The sequence below is a fragment of the Corylus avellana genome, chromosome 7, assembly GCF_965113065.1.
Source record: "Corylus avellana chromosome 7, dhCorAvel1.hap1.2, whole genome shotgun sequence".
Lineage (NCBI taxonomy): Eukaryota > Viridiplantae > Streptophyta > Magnoliopsida > Fagales > Betulaceae > Corylus > Corylus avellana.
Window position 1 is genome coordinate 6,918,312 of NC_142496.1, and position 14,924 is coordinate 6,933,235.

The following is a 14,924-nucleotide window of genomic DNA, read 5'->3' on the forward strand; positions in this document are numbered from 1 at the left end:
GGTCTCCTGACCTACCTATAAATAAGGCATGTGTATTCCATCAATTGACACTCACTGGTAGGCATAGGTCAGAAGAACCTCTCAATAATTGTTTAGTTTTAGTTTGGTTGCTGTGGAGCTGTTCTTCAATTGACTTTAGCAAAGTATGACTAGAGGTATTTATATAATTATTCATTCCGCTACTAATTTTATTGTCAATTAGCATTTAATTATATATTGAATTTTTACATGTGGTATCAGAGCCTTCTCTAGGCCATATTTGCTCAGTCTAATTTTTAGATATGCCTGCTGTAAAATTTTATTTTTGTTTCAATAATATTTATTTTGTTTATTTGATTATTGAAACAAAATATGGTGACCAACATAAAGCATGAAACCCACGGCATGTTAGTATATATTTTTTATTTCTTGTTTCTATATTGTTGAAACAAGCTAAACCCACGACCATGAGTACAAGAGAAACAAACTGAAACTCACGGACACCATGTCTAACTTAGAGGTGCTAAGGGAATTGTTGGTGTTGGCCCTTTTTTTGGATACACTATTATGTTTTGATTGAACCAACACCCTTTTGCCTCACTGAAGCACCATTTTAGACCGAACCACCAGAAGCCCATGAAGGTGGTGTATGGCGGATGAAACTCCTTGGATGGCTGAGTTCCCGTCGCCGATAAGCACCGGTTTTTCCCCACTAGCTGTGGCGTTGGCCGCATAAAGTGAGTGGCCGCCCGTAAAGATGACAGTGGCAGCCCGTGGTCTGGCCGGAACGGCTGCCCTTCTCCGCTCGCCATAGGTAGTTGGCCATTGGACGGCGGCCCTTGGTGGTCAGTACATAAGGTTGGCCGTCTAGGTGACGGTTTTGCATGGGTGGCGCATGAGGAAAGGGCGGCGGCGGCGGCATATGGGGAAGAGGAGGGGCGGGGGCTAGGATTTGGGAATTTTTCGGGTTGGGGAACATGATGATCCGGGTAGGGTTTTTTCAAACCCATATGGAACCGGGTCTAGTGTTTTGGGCTATTGGGTATGGGTTTATTTTAACCCAAGCCCGATCCAATAATTCAAAAAAAAAAAAAAAAGGTCATTAAGTAGGCTGACCCGTAACCCAATAAAGTGGCCCAACCCGATAAAGAAAGACCCAATATAATAGCCCATTCGGATTAAAAAAAAAAAAAAAAAAAAAAAAAAAAAAGGAAGAAAGATGATTTGGGCTCATGGGGTTTAGAAGTTGGGTTCTTAAGGTATAAAAGGCCTAAGGCTCCTTTCAAGGCTATTAGGCTATGTAGATTATCATGTGCTATTGTTACATTTTTATTTCTGTTATGATTTAAAGCGTTCAATATTAAATTATTGTTTCTTTAATACATGAACTTAATGATATATTTATTCTTTTAATTGTTTAAATATAAATTGCTTGATGCTTGGACCTGAGAATAATTAACTAAGCCTCATGTGTTGGTGAATGTTTATGGTACTATCCAAAATTGCAATCGGAAAGCTCTGGCAAGGCAAGTCTTGGGACTTAAGTGTGCCGTTGTGCGCCCCCTCACTTACCTGGGACACTATCCGGTTGTACTTTGAAAAAATATTGTTTACCTACTGACATGTTGGTTTTGTCTTTTATTCTTGGGAACTTTAGTTTTGGCATCTATACAGTTATTGGATGTTAATGAAGTCGTGATTATCATAATAATTTTGAGAGAGCCACAGCATCTCGATTTTATAATGATAATTGCATCAAAATCATATATGTGAACTTCATAAAGAAAATTAACATCCTGTTGTAATTAATTCATAAATTTAATTACTAATCCCCACATGGACGTTATTATTTTTATGACTTAAATAGAATAAGATAATAAATTTAACTTTAAAAATAAAATTTCTCTTAGGCCCACATGTACGGAGAATTTTATTTATTAATGTTAAATTTATTAGTCCTATTAATAAAGAGTAAATTTCATGCGTGATACAACCTTTGCCCACAGGTAAGTTGAAATTTACTATTAAATTAGCATTGGTTAATTTAAATAAATTTGATGTTAATGAAGTCGTAATTGTCATAATAATTTTTGGGAGATCCACAGCATCGTAATTTTATAATGATAATTGCATCAAGATTATATATATAAACTTCATAAAGAAAATTAACATCGTGTTGTAATTAATTCATAAATTTAATTTGCCAATCCCCACATGGACGTTTTTATTTTTATGACTTAATTATAATAAGATAGTAAATTTAACATTGAAAATAAAATTTCTCTTAGGCCTACAGGTACGGAAAATTTTATTTATTAATGCTAAATTTATTAGTCTTATTAATAAAGAGTAAATTTCATGCGTAATGCACATTTGCCCATAGGTAGGTTGAAATTTACTATTAAATTAACATTGGTTAATTTAAATAAGGTTATTTCATAGCATTAAAGTATATAATTTTTCTTGGTTACTGGATGTATTCCTACTGCTTTAATTATTAGTATTTTATGTTCTAATAATTCCTAGTGGTAATTTTTCCTAATTGAAAAGAAAAATGTGTTTTTCACTTTGGGGTGTTTGGAGACTGAATTGGCGTTTCGTGTGGACAAATCACCTTCTCCCACGGAATCAAGTACGCCACATGAGATTATTAAACATGAACGATTGTAGTGACTTAAATCGCTTAAGTTTCAACGTTCATGAAATCTCATATTAAGGAAAGCATTAGGGTTTTATTCCTTAATGTTTTAGGGCCAAAGAAAGGTCACTAAGGAACATTTAGTGAGTTCCAATAAGACTTTGGCTTGCACCCTAATAGAAAAAGCTTTAAAGTAAAACCTTTACAGTTTCAAAATGTGTCTGAGCGCATTATGGAAATGAAGGACATAACAGCTCATTATCAAGTCCCTAAAGGTTGAGATTTTGAGTCATTTTGGTCAATTTTATTTTCTCTCATCTAAATATGGTATTTTTTCAAAATATCTTGTGACACACATAAGGATAATTGGTCAATAAAGTAATTTCTGATCATGTGTGTTCAAGAAGATGAGAGACTAAGACATGAGAATCCAGAAGTTACTCATGTTAAGGGAAAGACCTTTATAGGCAATCATGTCCAATACTTAATGAATGAGAACAAAGTGCCAACAAAGTGTTATGGCAATTAAGATACTTGTTTCTCTTACACTAAGGAAAATTATAGGCATATAAAGAATGATTGCATAAAGTATCATAAATGACTTGAAATAAAGGTAATCTCATACATTTACTGTATCGTGAATCTCTTTGATTGACTCTCCTAAATACTGTGTTGATTGAATTTGGTTTAGCGGTCCACGTTGTCAACATAATGCAGGGTTTTCTAAATAATATTTGTTTACAATTGGAGGTTGTTGGGATCTATAGATTAATTTTAAAAAATTCAGTTATATTATTTTGACCTTAATAATGTTTTTTTTATATATTCCACAACTCTTTTAGAAATTTAATTTCTATTTTAGTTTGTTAAAATCAAGTTTGAACATTATTACAATTTTTGGGTGGAATATTAAATTAATGGTCTATTTAAAATTGATCTAGATCCCAATTTTTGAAAAATTAATCCCTGCATATAAATGTTGACATAAAGCAGAGTCATATGAGTGAGAAAATCCTCTATGTTATAGCATTAGAGATTGGAATATATCTTTATATAGAATAAAAGGTCGATAAATGATAGAGTTTTTATGACTCTTGAAATTTACTACCTTTGGTATTTATGTGGATTGCATTAAGGAAAAGCAGACAAACTATACCACTAAATATGCCAACAAAAGGGTTTTTGAAATTCTTGAGATCATGTACAAGTGTAACATTTTCCATACTTCTTGCCTAAATGGTTAGAGATATCATATCTCTTTCGGTAATAACCATATAAGGTTTATGTATCTCTATCTTCTAAATCATAAGGTTGGGGTATTAAATGCTTTCAATACCTATAAGGTAGAAGTAGAGAAACAAAACAAAAGAAAATCAAGATCGTAAGATCTGATAGTATTATGGTAGGTACATGAAAAGGGGACGTGAAAGGTAATACTAATATTTTATTCTCCTAATGAAGTGAAGCCTTGAAAACCGCTGTGTATACATTTAACTTGATTCCATTCAGGGTTGTCCATAAGGCACCTAAATTAAGGAATGAATGGAACCAAATTCAAATTGTTTACACATATGGGGTTGTCTTGCTATAGTGAGGATTTATAATCCACACCTAATGTAATTAGCTTCAAGGATAACTAGCGAAATTTTATAGGTTATACAATAAACTCCAAGGGGTTTAAGCTTTACTGTTCTTCATTTAGTCTTAGAATTGTTGAGTCTAATATTCAAAATTTCTAGAGGATGTTGAACTTAGTGGGAGTGCTTATTCTAAAGGGATTGAATTAGAGGAAGCATAAGAGTTGACTGAAGCCCCATCACATGAAGGGTGTTTGATTGTGCTTAAGAAAAATCAAATTGATTACCTTCAAGCACAATCGGTTTCAGAACAGTCAACTCATAAGGAATAAGTTCAGAATTACCCTACTCAGACTTTGTCAAAAGTAAATGAAATAGGATTAAGAAGATTCTCTAGAATAAGGCGACCAACAATCTTTAGTGATTATATTGTATACTTCTAGAAGTCTGATTTTTATGTCGGACCTAAGGACGATCCAAAATTGTTTTCACATCCTTTTGGGTGGAGATAACTTCACATTGTTTTTTCAATGCCATGAAGGAGGAGATGAAATCCTTAGCTAAAATTCAAGTCTGTAATCTTGTTGACTTACCAAAAGGAGTTGTAGCCATAGGCTGCAAATGGGTTTATAAAACCTAAAGGGATACTTTCGGGTAATGTTGAACGATATAAAGCTAGACTTGTAGCCAATGATCTTGCTCAAAAGGAAGGCATTGATTATCATGGCATGAGTAACTCATTTTGGTTTAGAGCTATATCAAAAGGATGTGAAAAACAATTTTCCTAAATGAGGATCTTAAGGTGGAGGTGTACATAAGACAACTTAAGGGTTTTATTAATAACAGTCAGAAAGCTTGCAAATTAAGGAAATTTATTAATGGACTAAGATATGTCTCTCATCAATGGTATACAAAATTTTACAAAGTTATTACCTCACATGGGTTTATTGAGAACCTTGTTAATCATTGAATATATCTTAAGGTCAGTGGAAGTAAAGTTACATTTCTTTTAGTCCTGTATATAGATAATATTTTGCTTGCAAGCACTAATTTAGGTTTGCTACATAAAGTTCCTCTCACTAAAGTTTTGTGAGAGATTTAGAATAAAGAACTATGAATCTTCAGTAGCACCTATTATTAAAGGGGATAATATCCCAAAATGTATTGGAACAAAGGCAGATAAAAAATATTCCATATGTATGCACAGGTCTACATTAGACCTGGCATTGAAATAGCAGTTGGACTATTGGGTCAATATAGTATTGTGGAATATGCAATGAACCAAGAACTACAGTTTAACCTAAAGATACACTTACCATTTGGTGTGTTTCTTCAGGTTTGATTTTTGCTAAATGTGTAGATAGTAGATAATCAACTTCAGTATATATGTACTGAAGATGCAGTAAGCAAACTACAGTTGCTACATCTACTATGAAAGCAAAAGTCATTACATGCTGTGAATTAATTACACAGGCATTATGGTTGAGACATTTTTTTAAAGGTCTCAAGATTATCGATTTTATAGCTAGACCCATAAAGATCTTCTGAGTTAATTCTACTACAGTTATATTTTCTAAGAACAAACTGAGTAGAAGTAGAAGTATGTATATCAACACAAAGTATTACTATGAAAGAGAACATTAAGTGACAATAAGTGTCTATTGAGCATATAAGTATTGAATTAATGATTGCGGATCCCATGACTAAAGGTTTACCGGTAAAGAAAGTATAAAGTCATGAGGAATATATGAGATTCATTAATTCATTTATGCTTAGTTTCTCTTTAATTGGTCTATAGACATAAAGGTTATGTTATAAAGATTTTTGTGCGCATATATATCATTCTTATCCGTGGGGATAAAATTAAAGTTGGACCCGAATGACTTATAGGAAGTTCATTCATAAAGTACATTATCCATAAGGTACTCATTTAGGGAGGTATTGCACATCGTGATACATGGAAGGGACGGCTTATCATATAAAAGCTTTTCCACCATGATTCGTGTGTGGTATTCCTTGAGTGAATGGGAGGATTTCATGAATGGTTGAAATAAATAAAGTATTGGCCATATCATAGAACTGAACACCATAAGGAATTTATGTGTCATAAGGGCCAAGTGGGAGAATGTAAGAAATTTCATTTAAAGTATGTCCCTTATGTCACATATATTATTGTAATTATAAAATTACAGTGTTCAATAATTTATTTCAATTAAAGCTTATTGTGTAAATCAAATATTCTGAATTAAATTACTGATTTAATTCTTGTGGAACAAGTATTTGATTTCATTAATGATTTTATTTTTGTGGAATCAATTAGCTGTATTGATTTGATTTTTATTCCTTGATGGGAGAAATAATTAAGGTAACGGCTCTAATTGAGAGTCCCATGACCTACCTATAAATAAGGCATGTGTATTTCATCAATTGACACTCATTGGTAGGCATAGGTCAGAAGAACTTCTCAATAATTGTTTAGTTTTTAGTTTGGTTGCTATAGAGTTGTTCTTCAATTGACTTAAGCAAAGCATGACTAGATGTATTTATATAATTATTCATTCCGCTGCTAATTTTATTGTCAATTAGCATTTAATTATATATTGAATTCTTACAGTACGTACTTTCCTTGTAATTTTTTTTTTTTTTTTTTTCATTTTTCTTTTGGGTTCTTTTGGCAAATTGGTAGATGTAATTGGTTGAAATGCTTCTCTAATTGGGATAATATTGGTAGAAGAAGCATTGATTTGTATGCAATTACATGATTTTTTTTTTATAAGTAAATATAAAGTTCATGAGGCCCAATAGATCGCCTTTCTTAATAAATGAAGTTTTGTTTGATAAGCCTTTCAACCAATTACAACGAGTATTTCTAGAAGTTCTTCTTGTATCACTCAAAAAATGAGGTGGCTTTTAAAATTACTATTGATCAAAATCCAAAATTAATCAATCACAAACTCAATGGTAATTTTAAGAGGCACATCATTCTTGGAGAAGCACAAGAGTGACTCAAAGAAGACTTGTAGCATTTCTCAATTACAACACACCATAAAGTCGTACTATAAGGCTGAAGGGCATTACTCCTACACATAATGGCCTAGCTATTTTCGCATAATAATAATAATAAAGGACGTTTCTATGATGCCTGGAACCATTTTTACTATAGAATGTGTGCGAAAAACATGTGTGACAGCATGAGAACACCTAACATGGCTTTAATACTAATGTTAGAAAATTCATGCGTAGTGGAATACAAAATCAGTACCTCTCATGCACTAGAAGTAGGATCCAATGAAGTTAATCCATGGGTTTGGCTCTTAAATCACAAGAAATTCTTCTACCGATGGAACATGTTACTTAGGGGTGGGTGCAGGTCGGGGCAGGGTGGATTTTGGCCTTTTCCCCTACTTGACTCACACCCTGCGGGTTTGGAAAATCCTACCAGCTACCCAGACACAATGAACCCTATCCGCCCGGGTTCGGGTTTTGCGGGGTGGATACTGCGGATTGGGTCGGGTATTATAGGCAGGGCTTATTTTTCTTGTTTTTTATTTCTTTCATTTTTTTTTATTTCATCTGAGAGAGAGCCCGCAAGAAAGAGAGAGAGAGAGCCGACGACAAAGAGAGAGCGAGACGGAGACATTGAGAGAGAGAGAGAGAGAGAGAGACGGCGACTGAGAGCGAGAGCGAGACGAAGATGGAGACGGAGATAGACAGAGCAAGACGGAGACAGAAAGAGTGCAAGACGGAGACAGAGAGAGTGAGTCTACGAGACAGAGTAAAGAGAGAGTGAGACAGCGGAGAGAGCGAGACTGTGGAGAGAGTGAGAGGCGAGAGTGAGAGAAGAGAGAAGAGACAAAAAAAAAAAAAAGAAGAGAGGGACTGTGGGGGGAGGCGGCTAGAGAAAGAGAAGAAGACGAAAAACTAGGGTTTTTCTTTCTTTCTTTCTTTCATTTGCTGATGCGGATCAGGTACCCGCACCCCAAAATATTTTATACCCGAAACCCGCCCCGCCCCGCATGGATTGGAAGAAATCCAACCCATATCCGCAAAAAAACACCCAAATCCAGGCGGGGCGGGTTTTTGCCTACCCCTAATCTTACTAGAGCAATACGCATAATATCTACAGTGCATGAGAGGTACTAATTTTGTATTTCGTTGTGCATTAATTTTCGAACATTGGTATCAAAGTCATGCTAGTTGTTCTCATGCTTACTATAGCACCCCAACTTTAAACAAAATTCACAGATGCAAAAATATTTGAATTTTCTTTATAACAACGTAAACCCAAAATTTGACTATAAAAGGTTAGCTTAGCCAAAAGTTCAGGATTCTTGTCAGTCTCATGAACAAAAGATAAGACATGCTTATAGGTCATCATCTCCACTTCCTTAGAAATATTTGTAAAATTACCACAATTTTACATGTGAATGTGTGAGTCCAACTTTCATTAAGTTTAAACATACTGACCATTTATAATTTGAGACCCCTTTTGAAAAATACCCATAACTAGTGTTTATAGTAGCAACTATCAACATATAGAGCTTTCACAAAAAAAGTTTGCCACCAAATGTTAAAAGTAGTTAACATAACTACTTGAACAGAGAGGTGTGTGTATACCTCATATTTTCATTTGCATTTTCTTTATAATATACATATAACTCTACATAGCATAATATGGAGTGATAAGATATGGATGGCAATTTTGACATGACCCGCAAACTCGACACGAAGTTATAGGGTTTGGGTTTAATCTAAACGAATTTGGATTATAATCTGGTCAACCCATTTATGACCTGGTAATTTTCGCGGGTGGCAGGTCAACCCGCTTGACCTGCAGGTGACCTATCTCAACTTTTTTAAAAAAATAAAAAAGAAAACTAAAGGCGTAATCACACACGCTGCAACAAAACAAACCCTTAATCCCTCTCTTCTCCTCTTCAGTGCCACCTCTTTGCCTCTCTCCCTCTATTCTCTTCAGCTCACTCGCATAGTGAAAGTAGGCTAGCAACATAGTTCTCTCTCTCTCTCCCCTCTCTCTCGGAATGGATTTCTCCAATTTACTTCATATCCTTAGTCAACAGCCTACTTAAAGAAATAGATCTTTTTTCAGGTTTGTACTTTGCCACAACCTCCGTGGTTCTTTTCCTGAGACAAGGGAAATGACACACAAAAAAAAAAACAAAAACAAAAAAAGGGTAACTTCATTTTAGACCCTTAAATTACCACGCGATTTGAGAAGACCCCCCAATGTTCAAAACCTCTTAATTTGGACCCTTGAACCTTCAATTGCAGTCAATTTGAACCCCTCTGTCAGATTTTAAATGTTAAAAGTGAGACAATGATGTTTATACCCATAACTTTTTTATAAAATTCTAAATTTACCCTTCATTCCAAATTTTTTTTAAAAAAATTAAAGTTAAAAAAAAAATCATGGATATTTTGGTCTTTTTAGGTATTGCCGTTAGAAGTTAACGACTAAATCTAACAGAGGGATTCAAGTGGACTGCAATTGAAAGTTTAGAGGTCCAAATTGAGAGGTTTTGAACATTGGGGGTCTTCTCAAATCACGTGGTAATTTAGGGGTCTAAAGTGAAGTTACAAAAAAAAAAAAAAAAAAGAAAGAAGAAAAGAGACAAGTGAAAGAAGATAGTGATGTGAGAGAGAGAAAGAAAAAGGAACTAGTTTTTGGAGTAAAAAAAAAAAAAGTTAAAGTAAAAAATATTATTTTAAACGGGTTATGTTGGGTTACTTGGTAATTTGTTGTGTCGTGTCCAGGTTTTAAGTTTTCACCTATTTATCTAAACGGGTCATGTCCGGGTAGAGGCTAATCTGGTGGCGGGTCAACCAGGTCGTGTTCCTGCCAACTTGTTTTGCCACCCTTACGATAAGATAGTTTTTAATTTTTTTTTTTTTTTTTGAGAAGAATAAAGTGATTATTATAAAATGCAAACCCAATTCAAGCACAGCTCTCTACAGAGATAATATCCGAAATACAATATAAAATTTCCTCAATAGACCCTTGTTCAACAGTGAGTGAGAGCGCCTCTTGCACAAGGCGGTGGGCAGCGTAATTGAGATGTCGTCTAACATGATTAACCTTCCAGCTGTGCAGACAATTCAGCACCTCTCGAGTTTCCTCAATAAGATGTCCATACTAGCTCCAAATCCTCCCATCTTTCTTAAGAGCTTCAACCACTTGGAGAGTATCACCTTCTAAGATCACCCTATAAAACCTCAGCTCTTGACATAGACGGGCTGCTCTCAGTGCCGCAATTGCTTTAGCAATATCCCGCTCAGTCATATAGTCTCTAAGTGATGACAGTGTTGCCAAAACCTCTCCCATCCCATCTCATTTAAAACATAGCAATGCATATCATATTGAAGAAATATTTTCAAAATTAATAGTTATTAAATATTATTTTGTGTCTTGGGAATCTTTTATAATAAAAGGTTTTAAAGAGCATTGAATGAAGAGAGTCCTACATTGGAAAGAGAGAAAGTAAAGTTTGCATTTATAAGGCCCAACATACTTTAAGCTATTAAAAAGCTTGGGTGTATGCTAGTATACACTAGTACGGTGCGAAGCACCGGAAGCACACGCATGAGCGTGTGTGGCCTACTGGCATGGGCTATAGGGCGCTTTGATGGCGCACTTGGCACGAAGCATCGAAGCTCGGAGCGATCTAATCATGATCATTCATTTTTGAACGGTCAACGTGATCTAGTCGTTTGATCTAAACCATAAGATGCTTCTAGGTAGATCCAGTGGTTAGATTTACTAGACTGTAATTAAAGTTAATTGTAAAATCAAATTAACTTTGATCTAACGGTTAAGATTAAATAATTAAGATCTAATAATTATTATTAGATAATTATTTAATCTAACGGTCAAGATTAAGTGTCTGTTGGATAAGCAGTTTGATTTCGAAATTCGAAATTATCTGAGCGGATAATTATCTCTGATTATTCAATCAATTTAAAATCTCTTCTCTATATTTTTAATATTTTATCTGAGTCTTTGTCTCTTAATAGAATAGAAAAATCTGAGAGTATTTTGGGTTTAATTTCGTTTTGTGTAGAACGCCATTAAATACATAAGTTTTTTGGGCTCCATTGTATCTTGCAGAAATATTTGTTGTTACCCTCTTGCATACCATATTTGGTGGGGGCGAATAATTTCTCAAGGAAAGTGACGTTGTAACATATCTTAGGAGGAATTTTGTTTTTCTGTATTACTCAATTTCTTTTACAATCTTAAGAAGTGATTTTCTGCTTCAATGGCACCACAATCCCTGAAAGAACTTGCCGCTGATTTCACCAAACTCGATCGTTTTGATGGAACTTCCTTCAAGAGGTGGCAGAAGAAAATGTATTTCCTCCTTGCTGGTTTGATGGTGGCTTTTGTGCTAACAACTCCAAAGCCTGTAGCACACGACAACGAGACAATTGTTGAGATTCGGGCAAGGATGAAGTGGGAGCAGGATGACTGCATTTGCAAGGGCCACACCTGCAATGCTATAGTGGATTCTCTGTTCGACACCTACCAAAGCAAATCGACTGCCAAAGATGTCTGGGATGCACTCGAGGCTAAGTATCTTTTAGAAGATGCTACAAGTAAGAAGTTCTTGGCCTTTAAATTTATGAATTATAGAATGATTGATTCTAGGCCTATTGTTGAACAGTTTAACGAAATTCTGCATATTTTGAATCAATTTAGTTAGCATAACATGAAGATGGATGAAGAAATTGTTGTCTCATCCATCATTAACAAACTTCCTTCTACCTAGAAAGATCAAAAGAAAACTCTGAAACACAAAAAGGAGGAAATAACGTTGATCAGTTAGGCCAGCACTTTCAGATTGAGGAAAAATTGAACAAAAAAGACAATGAAGAACAAGGATTTCTATCATCGAAAGTGCATATGGTGGAAGAAGGTTATTCTTCAAAGAAGCCTTTTCAAAACGAACTCAAAGGTCATTGAGGTATGCCAAAAAAATAATTTAGTCCCTACACTCAAATTTCGTCTACTAACTTAATATATTTTGTTAATGTGACACTGATTTAAATAGGATAAGTATCACAATTTTATTGGTTCTAACGTTTCACGCTATCAGAATCTGTTAAGTCAACAAACGAAATTTGACTATAGGGACTAAATTGTTTTTTTGGCATACCTTAGAGACCTTTGAGTTCATTTTGATATCACAAGGAGTTAATTGCAAATCAGGTAAACCAGAGAGACTGATTTTGCATTTTTTCCATATTTCAAAGTACATTCATACTCATTGTAAATAATAAGGCTCAACGAAATCATATATTTCATGCTTTTGTAAAATAATGCAGGTTCAGTAAGTTTATACCTACAATTTTGACTTAATCTTTAGATATATTTCTTCAAGTACATACTTTCTATTTTATCCACATTTCGTTTTATCTATGCTAGACTTCTTTAAGCTTTTCTATAACTATTAAGGGTCGCCTAAGATCTTAATAAATACTCGGGGTACTACGCCTTACATGTAGAGGAGCATGGATTTTTTATTTTTTTGAGGAGCATGGATTTAATCCTTGTGGTAGTAGACTAATTATCTGAGATGACCGATTTTGTAGCTTGTCGAAAAACTATGGATGCTACCTAAATTGCTCACCTTTAGTTTCAAGAAATTGTTTGTATGCATGAGATCCCGAGATCTATTGCCTCAAATTGAAATATGAAGTTCATAAGTCATTTTTTGAAGAATATGTTGGAAAAGATAGAGACCAAACTTAACTTCAGTAGTGCCTACAACTCCCAAATAGATGGTTAGACTAATGTGGTGGATCGAAGCTTGAGAAATTTTTTTAAGAATTTAGTTGGAAATAAGACAAAGCAATGGGTCTTGACTTTAGTACATACATATTTTGCTTACAACTAGTCTAAAAATAGAACTACTTAGCTAAGCCTTTTTTAGATAATGTATGGACAAACCCGTCGAGATAATTGGATCTAACACCCATTCCCCGTATTGGTCGTTTGAGTATTAACGCTTATGAGATGGCAAATTATCTTTGAGGAGATCATGACTAAGTGAAGAAGGTGATATAGGACAACATGCCACAAGGTAACTTTTGAGGTTTGGTTTGAGTTGTATTCACACGTGATCACTTCCCTATTGGTGAGAGTAGCAAATTGTGAGAGACGAAGATTGGGCAGCGTTTGGTGAGAATAGTAAATTGTGAGAGAGGAAGATTGGGCATCGTAAAGTTTCGTATACGATCAATGACAATGCGTACCAACTAAATAACCCAAGTCATTTGGAGACCTCTGGCGTATTCAACACAAAGCACTTGACTCTTTGTATTGTTGATGTTGACAACCACGACTTGAACTTGAGGGCAAGTTCTACAAAATCTGGGACTAATACTGGAAAATCGATAGACACTGAGTTTTTAGATACTGAACTAATGCTGCTGGAATATCTTGACAAAAAATATTAGCACAAGAATGACATGAATTGGTAGAATCAAGTATAATTGGGGCAAATATTTCGCATTAGACAATAAATCAAATATAACGTTTGCCACAAGTATTAGAACCACGCATATGAACCCAATTTGAAAAGTTCTTTTCAGCGCACATGTTATGGCTACCTGGCTATGCTTAATGAGCACCTAGCTATGCTTAATGAGAGCCATTCTCGAGGCCAAAATCCACTGTTTTCTCCTCTAAATCACTATTTAAGTTATTTTTTGCTATTTTATAAATTTTTCTCATTTTAGTAATGATTTCATTAATAGATTTCTACATCGTTTTTGCGGAACTTATTCCACAGTATAATTTTATGTAATAATTAGAATTTTATTGTTTTTGACAAAAAGTCAGTTTGCTTAAGTTATATTAGCCTCACTTGTGGGTTAGGGGTTTTTTCTTTTGAGAATAATATTTCAAAATTTAAGAATAATCCTCTATTTTCTTTGGGGGCGGCTAGAGGTTTAATTTTCTCTTTCCCTATTTGTTATTTTCTCTAACTATGTCCCAACTTCAATCCTCAGTTTCTACCTATTATCACATGCTATCACTTGTTATTCGCGACCTCAATTTCTCATCAATTTTTTAAGTTCTTCTAAACATGACACAAAAAGGATGTTTAAACCTTCTAGATTTCACTTATTAAAAAAGGGAAATTACAATTTACTCTCCGAAGTTGTGCGCCTTTTTTTGTTCTATCTCTAATGTTTAAAAATTGACAATGTACCCCAATGAAGTGGTTTTTTTTAAAAAAAAATTTTTGCAATGCGGTCATTTTGTTTATAGACTCCGTCCTCTTTGACGGTTTGGAGGTCATGTGCGTCTCACGTGATTTTTTAGCATGTGAAAATTCTAAAATGCCCTTGTTTTTTTTGGAAAAAAAAATCAAAAAAGAAAAAAAAAAACGTAAGCCGTTTAGGGGTGGCTCGAAAATATCCACACTTGAATCTTTGCTATTTTTTGGGAAACTTTCAGAAAACCCATTTGAACTTCCACACATTTTAACACTATCCCTAATGATGAGATTCAACAAGCACCATTAAAGGATCCGTTGCATGTTCCAGTTGGGCCTATTACTAGAACAAGATCCAAGAAGATCAAAGAAGCACTTAATGGGCTGATTCAAGAGATTTGGGCTGATTCTAAAATGGGGCATTCCAAGCTTGGCCCAAAGGGAGATGAAGGCGTAATAAATTTGATCCAAGCTATTCATGGAGCAGAT